Consider the following 10,152-nt stretch of genomic DNA (forward strand, 5'->3'; position numbering starts at 1 on the left):
TTGAGCCACCGCGCCCGGCCTCAAATTTTATTTATAATAATTGAGGCACATCTGTTATAAATTGTTAAAAATACATTTTAATATTGTTTTAAAATCTGAAATAAAATTATTTTATCTAATCCTGAGATTAGATATGTCATTCAAATGTTGACAAATATCATAATAATGTCTATAATAGCAAAAGAATCCATGTCAGATATATGCTTCACACTTAATTGTCCTAAGTTCCCGTAGTTCATTAGATCTAAATGAGTATCTCAGACTTTGACACCTAAAAGGCATTTCTTAGATAGGGACTCCATTAAATCAATCAGTAAGTATCATCAGAATGTTTATAAGGAGGCTGGTAAGAGGTGTTCTTTCCATGAGACACCCCCTTAGTAAGAGAGAAATGAGTCCCAGTTCTGTCTTTACTCTTTCCCCTCCCATATACTTGATTTACTTGTTCTCTGCTTCTCCAGGGAAAGGCAACATGAACTCCTATAACCAAGATAACAAAGAATGATAAGTTATATATGGAATTACAATCTTCCTTTCTCATTTGACTCTCATGGTTGGTGCTCCTCTGGTTGCTGACAAAATTTTTTGAAAAGTTTTATGTTTGTTTTCTCCCCTCATTGTAACTTATAAAACTATATTATAAGAGGGCAAAGGCCAGTCCTTGCAGTACTATGCTATAGAAGCATTAGTATTTTATTATTAGGCCAACTTTTTAAGAAAAAATTTGGATTATCACATGGCAAGTGGCTAAGCAGCATTTGTACCTTCAAGAGAGATTTTTCAAAGTCTCTTTGGTATATGTATTTCTATGGCTACATAGTATCTAGAATATATATAAAGATTTTTTTTTTTTTTTTACCAATTTTCATTTGTCTCCACCATCATTGTAGAAGTCTTCTTCATTCTCTTTATGTGGATAATCATTCTAGTGATGTGAGAGATAGTCTCTCCCTTTCTCCATGTCTAAACAAAGAATTAAAAATTTTCATATTAAGTGACCTTATACACAATTCTTAGAGAGTCTGATATGGTGGTGGATGAGTAATGAGGGGAAATTCCATTACTTTTATGGCAGAAATGGTTCCATTCAGTGGTCCTTTCACTGAGAAGGAAAATATTTCTATTTTGGTTTAGGATTCAAAAAAATGAATAATTAAGAATTTTTTTCCTATTTTTAAAAAATAAACATCTCTTTGTAGTACTGTATTCCTTAACAGAACAAATAGCAGAGTTCATTTAGCAAGAGAAAGATCTTGAAATGCCTAAATGTTCTGTTAACGTGATTATAACCTGTTTTTATACCATTGAAGGTACTGAATGCTTTTAGACAGGCATAGTAAGTTATTTTAATAGATACACTAATAAAAAAGAAGAGAGTTTTCAATTTGTATATCATATCGAACTGAAATCTGTATTTAAATGCATCTGGGGCTTTCTTTGCTAGTTGGCTAGCAATTAATCATGATTATAGTGTTTGACTGCCTATCACCTACAGGCTATTACAGAGAGACTGTTTTATAAGTACCATAGTGTTCCCAAACAAAACTGAGGGTTGGGCTACTGTTTCTCATGGGAAAATAACGAGATACACATGAACTAAGGAGAAAGAGAGTCTTTATTTCTGCAACTGGTTACAGGGAAAAGGCCTGAAAATTATCGCCATATCAACTCAAAATTACAAAATTTTCTGGAGCCAATATACCTTCTAAGCAATATGTCTACATGTAAATGTGCATTCATCAAAAGACATAAGTGATTAACTTCTTTTAATCTATAACTAAGGTCTGAGTCTTGAAGACCTTCCTCTGGAGCCTCAGTAAATTTACTTAATCTAAATGGGTTCAGGTGTAAACTTGTTTGTGGAGGCCTGGGGAGTTTCTTCAAACCTGCAACACAACTTGTTTAATTCTAAATGGGCCCCGTTAATAATTTCTTCATTATTTTGTCATGTTTAAGGCCCAGGAAAGACCTAGGCAGAACCCTTGGTGGGCTTTTGTTACATCCCAGCCTTTGAATAAAGGCAGTGGCTTTTAATATTTAACTTAACCACTAACTCAATGCTGGAACAGTTGTTATGGAGGTCTGTGTTAGTGAGACCTGGCCTGCTGCAATAAGACCCACATTCATTGACATATAATTTAATTCTGATTTTCATCATAATGTAGACTAGACTTCTGGATACACAGACACACACACACAGACAGACACACACACACACACATACACAGACAGTATGAGAGAGGGAGAGATGTATATTATAAAAATAAAGTGATTTCAGGAAAATATCAATAATATAATGACCTAAAAAAGAAAATTAAAAATCCTTCCATATAAGCAATGTTGTAAATTCATTTAAAACTAAAACATTATTTTGGTACTGTCCCGAAAGCAGTTAGTGTTACCGCTAAAGACTGTTCAACAGTGACTCAGAAAATGAAGATGGCCCTTAGCCACATACACAGATTCATAATTGGAGTTTTACCCAAGACACACATAATATACCTCCATGTTCAGCCTCATTTAACAATAGCGCTCTAGCATGCCTGAAGTCACAATCCTATATCTCATAGTTATTAATTTTGCATACAATTTCCAATCTGTATAAAACCTGTATTCCATTTCTAGCCTATTACAAATATATTTTTTAGAGAATTGGTGTAAACCTAATGCTACTGACCTTAACATGATAACAGAACATTTTCGTCACTAGGATTATTTTAATTCAACAGAGCATGCAAGAAGAGAATCAATTTAAAAGAAAACAAATACAGAAAATGATAATATTATAAGAAGAGAGATAAAGAAATAGGGAGGAAACAAAAGAAGAGAGGGAAAGAAATAGGCAGAAAGAGAGAAAGAAAAGAAGGAATAGCTGCAGTAATTCAGTGAGAATACCAAGGCATAGAAAAAAGCATATATATTTAGTAAGACAATTTAATGCATGTTAAACACTAGGGTAAAAATAATTTAATTATTAGGCCATTACATGGAAAATATAATTTACTCAAGAACATTTGGCAACATTCATTGAGTTAATATCAAGCAAATCAAAGATCCCAAATCATTTAATTGTTGCATTTCCATCTGAAAATGCAGATATCATGGAAATAAACCAAAGAGCTTTTAGTAAAATCATTTTATACTCTTTTTTCTTTATAGCAAATGTTTATATATGTCTGCGTGTGTGTGTATGTGTATGTAAAAGTCAATATAAATTTGGGACATTTTGCTTTCCCTGATTATTGTTAATAAGACTGACAATCACCATCCATTTGAAATGAAAGCCCTCATCATTGTATTCTCAAGAACAATTCTGATGATTTTTATGCCTGAGAAGGGATAGATTACTTAGCTGCTCACTCCTCCCTAGTGAATTTCACTAAAATTAAAAGAAATATAAATTAAATATGTGTAATGGGTGGGAAAGAATATATGTAGGAGGTAATATAGTTAATGTTATTCAGGTGTATGTGTTTTCAACATTCCACGGGTCCCCTGTGAAATTGCTATAAATCCTAAACATATGTTAATTCCAATACTAAATAAGGAGACTAAGATTACATATTATTTATGAATAAGATTATGTATTATTTATAGCACTGTTACTCAAACATATAAATAAAATGATTTAAAGATTATAGCATGGTTTCTGATAAAACAACCAACCAAGCAAAATTTATAAAGATTTTTAAATAATTGGTTAGCTGGCATTTCATAAATATGAAATGTAAGGTTATGAGTTTTCGTTTGAATTCCTATTGTGTCAACTTGACAAATCTAGATCATGCTGTTAAACCAAACAACCATAAAATTCAATAGCTTAAAAAAACCTAAATTCATTTATTGCACAATTGACATGACATTGTGAGTTGGCTGGGAACTCAACTCCATACTATTGCCTCATACTTTATAATCAAGGGATCATTTTATAAAAATGTTTATTTTATATGATATGATGTGAGGTCATTTAATGTCAGCTTGAGCTTACATTCAGGCAATCCCAAATCTCAGACAATTGCTTATTCAAGTTACATGGTGTAGAATTAAAAAAAAAATAACATGTTGATCTAATTTGGTGAAAATTAAAGTGAGAGTCAGGAAATGAGTCATGTAAGTAAATAAGACTACATAACCCATAGAGTAGATATTAATATTTATTTTGCAGACAAAAATTAAGTAGATTGCAAGTTAATATGAAGTATTTCATCAATGCTTTCTGAATATAATGATGAAAATAGATATAATTTCAATGGAAAAAACATATAAAAGATATCTGAATAAACTGATCTCATATTTTTAAAATAATGTTTTATATTCTATTAAATATGTTTCATTGATAATAAAATCCTTTTTATTAGTAAAATATTGAGTACCAAATTTTACTAGACATTAAAAACACAAGGATGAATAAGATGTAGGCATATTTATTTTCCTCAACAATTTTAATTCTATGAGAGAAAATAATTTTTAGAAAATCATTTGAGATTTTGACAAGTTTTATAAAGGATGCTGTCACTGATAAAGATGAGGGTGAAAAAGTTACTTTAAAAAGAATGACAAGGGGACCTCGGTATTGTAGTGACATTTAAGGCTGATACCTAGAAGATGAGACTAAGTCATTTGCTAAAAGAGACAAGAATAAAGCATAAGGGGAAAAACTCAGCTGGAGATACTGATGTGTTCTACAAACTATGAAAAAGACAGAACTGACCATTGGTTTTAGATGCAACAGATGAAGAGCTTAAAAGAGTTCACTCTCATTCTTACAGAACAGAGGAAGTTGAACAAACGTGAAAACGAATGGCATTTCTTGGGTCTATCTGAGAATTGAAATTGCAGGGGAACTGCCATCTCAATATGTAGAAAGAAAGGTACATCAAGAGAGATAAAACAACCACGATCTGCTTACATGGAGTAGTGTGCACTGGAGCCATAGAAGGGAACTTAAACGGTGATATTGATGAATTACTGAAGGCTGAATGTGGACTAATATGGCAGTGAGAATCTGCTGAAGGTCCCAGGCCCAAGGGAGCCTTCACACTTCCGCACCAGGATTTTTGGGTGAGGATTCAAAAGATCACTTGTGGTTATGGCAGAAGAAGAGGAAGAGAAATCTTTGTGAAATTCACTCAGAAGCTTCTCTATTATTCCAAGTATAAGGACTTTGCCCAGTTCTGAAACCTTATTCCTGCCCGGAAAGGAAATTTCTTCCCCCTTCAGCTATCACTTTACTTCCCTTCTCACCTAAGCGAATGGTTTAGGGGGCTCAGGGATTTAAGGAGGTAGATTGGTTGGAAAGGCTGTAGCCAGGGATCTAAATGGGGGCAGAGGCAAGAAAGCTATGCAATTGAATAAACAGATGAAAGTCACAATCCCAAGATACAAGCCCACTAAAAGACTGAGATTTAATCAGAAGATTACAGAACATTCCTCTTTTCTGACACCTTATCACCACACTGACAGGGCTCAGAATGATAACAGCAGATTACATCTGAAAGAGCTGTAAGGCACAAACTGTCTTTGAGGAAGAGGTACATGAGAAGACCATAGTCCTGGGGAAAAAAAAAAAAAAAAGTCAAAGGGCCCTGGAAAACTTGGAATCTTCTGGCACCTACAGGAGAGTTTACAAATTTAGATGCTGAATAAAGAGATTGTTTCAATAAAGAAGATGTGAACTTTTTTTAAAGGTGGTAATGGTTTGAGTGAAATGACCTAATGTGTCCACTGAACGTGAAAAATGGACATGATAGGTTACCTTGACCAAAGTACAGTAATTTCACTGATATGGTGAAGATTGGAAATGAACTGATAAACACTTGCCTACTTAATGGTACACATATTCAACACCCTAAGATATTCTGACATTTTACAAGGTGTTAATTTGAATGTATATAGAACAATATAAGAAATCCAAAAATAGCAAATAAAAACTGATTTCTGTGGTAACAAGAAACTAGTCTTTTAATATGAAAAGACTTAATAACAAACAGTCTAATTATCCTCTATACAATAAATAAAATGAAGAACTATACATGGAGAAATATATATATAATATAAAAATAAAATACTATAACTTAAAGATGAAACTTGAAGTCATAATATTGATAAAAGTATGTGATCATAATCAGCAATTTTTGAGGGAATACAGTAAATGACAACAATTCAGTTTTTTTATTTAAATACATGATAAATATAAAAACGTTATTTTATCTTTTTTTCCTCTACTCTTTCAAAATATTTACTGTGCATGAATGGAAAGCTCTATATGCATCTATAGAATCAGATAAGTTTTATTTACTAAACACTGAGGCTGCTGAGAATTTTCCTGATTACACCAAGATGAACATTCTTTAGTTAAACAATAGACAACTAAAAGTATAAGCTTATCCATTTTAGCTACACAGTTGCCAATACATTTTCATTTTTACAACCATAAACATGTCCTCTTCACTACCTAGATAACATTTGAGAAAATAAAATTGATATTTAAGTTTGAAGAATTTTACATATAAATTTTGCAGTGAAATATGTCATCACTATCAATCAAATCAAAACAAAATCAGAATTCATTTGTCTACTGTCATATAGATATGTTGCTGATGATATCATTTAAATTTGGCTTGTCATATTATGTTTATAAAAGACATATTAAAAACAATTTACTTATTTTATTAGTCTACATATGTGTGTATACATGCACGGTCATACATGTGTTTGTATGTTACCCAATTTAGGTAGCAAGATCATCACAAATAATTTGGATAATTCCAATATTATTTAGTGAATATATGTCTTTATATGACTATCATGGGAAAAATATGTCTTTATTGTGGTCATGCCAATATTTCTTGCTATTACTCTATATAACACTGAGGTATGGAAATATGGCTATAAAATATAAATCAGGTGTTCAGTATATACATATAAGTTTGGTAGGTCTATAAATATGCAGAAGTGGGAGGATATTGTAAAACATTGATTTATCATCCATTTAAAAAGTCAGCTTTTTAGCCATAAGTAGAAAGCTGAAACTGGATCCTTTCCTTACCCCTTATACGAAAATTAATTCAAGATGGATTAGAGACTTAAATGTTAGACCTAATACCATAAAAACCCTAGAAGAAAATCTAGGTAGTACCATTCAGGACATAGGCATGGGCAAGGCCTTCATGTCTAAAACACCAAAAGCAACGGCAGCAAAAGCCAAGATTGACAAATGGGATCTCATTAAACTAAAGAGCTTCTGCACAGCAAAAGAAACTACCATCAGAGTGAACAGGCAACCTACAGAATGGGAGAAAATTTTTGCAACCTACTCCTCTGACAAAGGGCTAATATCCAGGATCTACAAAGAACTCAAACAAATATACAAGAAAAAAACAAACAACCCCATCAAAAAGTGGGCAAAGGATATGAACAGACATTTTTCAAAAGAAGACATTCATACAGCCAACAGACACATGAAAAAATGCTCATCATCACTGGCCATCAGAGAAATGCAAATCAAAACCACAATGAGATACCATCTCATACCAGTTAGAATGGCAATCATTAAGAAGTCAGGAAACAACAGGTTTTGGAGAGGATATGGAGAAATAGGAACACTTTTACACTGTTGGTGGGATTGTAAACTAGTTCAACCTTTATGGAAAACAGTATGGCAATTCCTCAAGGATCTAGAACTAAATGTACCATATGACCCAGCCATGCCATTACTGGGTATATACCCAAAGGATTATAAATTATTCTACTACAAGGACACATGCACACGTATGTTTATTGCAGCACTATTCACAATAGCAAAGTCTTGGAATCAACCCAAATGTCCATCTGTGACAGACTGGATTAAGAAAATGTGGCACATATACACCATGGAATACTATGCAGCCATCAAAAAGGATGAGTTTGCGTCCTTTGTAGGGACATGGATGCAGCTGGAAACCATCATTCTTAGCAAACTATCACAAGAACAGAAAACCAAACACCGCATGTTCTCACTCATAGGTGGGAACTGAACAATGAGATCACTTGGACTCGGGAAGGGGAACATCACACACTGGGGCCTATCATGGGGAGGGGGGAAGAGGGAGGGATTGCATTGGGGAGTTATACATGATATAAATGATGAATTGATGGGTGCTGACGAGTTGATGGGTGCAGCACACCAACATGGCACAAGTATACATATGTAACAAACCTGCACGTTATGCACATGTACCCTAGAACTTAAAGTATAATAAAAAATAAATAAATAAATAAATAAATAAATAAATGAAAGAAAAAAAGTCAGTTTTTAACTTACTCATATGTTTTGTCAGGTATAGTAAAGTAAGCTTTCATTATTGGAGCTTTATTTCTGTAACAGATATGCCACAAAAGGTAGTAGCTCAAACACATAGAAGTTTGCCTCACTCTTAAGACAGTCCAAGATGGGCGCTTATGTTAATGAACATGGCCTTTCCACATAGTGATTCAAATACCCAGGTTTCTTCCATTTTTGTATCATCACCATACCTAGGATGTCAGAAACCTCTTAAAACATGTAAGAAAGAGAATGAAGAAGATGGAATTTTTTTAAAAAAATAACCTCTTGGCCTGGAAGAAATAAACATAATGTCTGCTTCCATTATCTTGGTAATAACAAGTAACATGGCCACACCGATTATAAGAGGATAGAAAGGTTAGCATAGGGGAAACTGATCCAGCTGAGAAGTTACTTACCAGACAGCTCCATACACTTGAGAAGGGATAATAAATTTTGACGAAAAGCAGTCTTTGCCACAGTCTAACCTCTGGCCAGCAAAAACCGTATTTTTCACTTTATACGGAGATCATATACACCTACTCCCTTTACAGAAGAGATGGCTGAAAGTAATATCTTCTTTATGTCTCAACATTCAGGATCTCTGAATTATGTATGTAATCATGCCTCACTTAATGACAGAGATACATTCTAAGAAATGCATTGTTAAGTGATTTTATCAGCATATGACATCATAGACTATACTTACACAAACCTACATTGTATAGGCTACTATACTAAGCTGTATGGTATAGTTGATTGCTCCTAAGCTAGAAACTGGTACAACATGTTACTGTATTGAATACTGTAGGCAACTGTGATATAATACTAAATATTTGTGTATCTGAACATATAAAAGTGACAGGAAAAATATATTATAAAAGATTTTTTAAAATAATATACCTGTAGAAGGCATATATCATGGAGCCTGAAAGACTGGAAGTTGCTCTGAGTGAGCCATGAGTGAGTGATGAGTGAATGTGAAGGCCTCAGACATTACTGTCCACTACTGTAGACTACATAAACACTGTATACTTAGGGTACACTAAATTTGTCAAAAATGTTTTTCTTCAATAATAAATTGATCTTAGCTTCCTATAACTTTTTTATTCATAAATGTTTAAATTCTTTGACTCTTTTGCAATAACATTAGCTTAAAACACACACACATTGTACAGTTGTACAAAATATTTCCTTTCTTTATATTCTTATTTTATAAGCTGTTTCTGTGTTTATTTTTTTAAGTTTTTTTTATTTTTACTTTGTAAACTTTTTTGTTAAAAACTAAAATACAAACACACACATTAGTCTAGGACTACACAGGATCAGGATCATCAATGTTATTGCCTTACGCCTCTACATCTTGTCCCACTGAAAGGCTATCAGGGACAGTAACACAAATCGATCTGTCATCTCCTGTAACAATGCCTTCTTCTGGAATACTCCCATAGAACCTTCTTGAGTCTGTTTTACAGTTAACTTTTTTATAAATATAAGTAGAAGGAGAAAGTGTATACCCCAAAATAATCATATAAATAGTATAGTAAATAAATAAATACATAGTATAGTATATACGTGAACAGAATAATAATAATGGTTTATTTTTTGTCGAGTATTATGTACTGTACATAATTGTATGGGCTATAGTTTTAGACTACTGGCAGTGCAGTAGGTTTGTTTCCAATAGCATCACCAAGAACATATGAGCAATGCATTGCGCTATGACATTATGATGGCTATGACATCACTAGGTGATAGAAATGTTTTAGCTTCATTAATAATCGTATATGACCAGCATTGTATATGCCATTCATTATTAAATTAAATGTTATTATGTGGTGCATAGCTAT

At 32.9% G+C, this 10,152-nt stretch overlaps 1 long non-coding RNA gene across 1 annotated transcript; it reads right to left on the bottom strand.

Annotated features, from left to right (window-relative positions):
• Positions 1-318: 318 nt before the first annotated feature.
• LOC117075884 lies at positions 319-8,897 on the bottom strand. Its single transcript, XR_004434168.1, has 2 exons — positions 8,722-8,897; positions 319-480 (listed from the first exon to the last, which is right to left on the bottom strand). It is a non-coding gene; the product is annotated as an uncharacterized LOC117075884 (long non-coding RNA).
• Positions 8,898-10,152: the final 1,255 nt, after the last annotated feature.

This window comes from Trachypithecus francoisi, unplaced genomic scaffold, assembly GCF_009764315.1.
Source record: "Trachypithecus francoisi isolate TF-2019V2 unplaced genomic scaffold, Tfra_2.0 Lachesis_group5, whole genome shotgun sequence".
In the NCBI taxonomy this organism is placed as follows: domain Eukaryota; kingdom Metazoa; phylum Chordata; class Mammalia; order Primates; family Cercopithecidae; genus Trachypithecus; species Trachypithecus francoisi.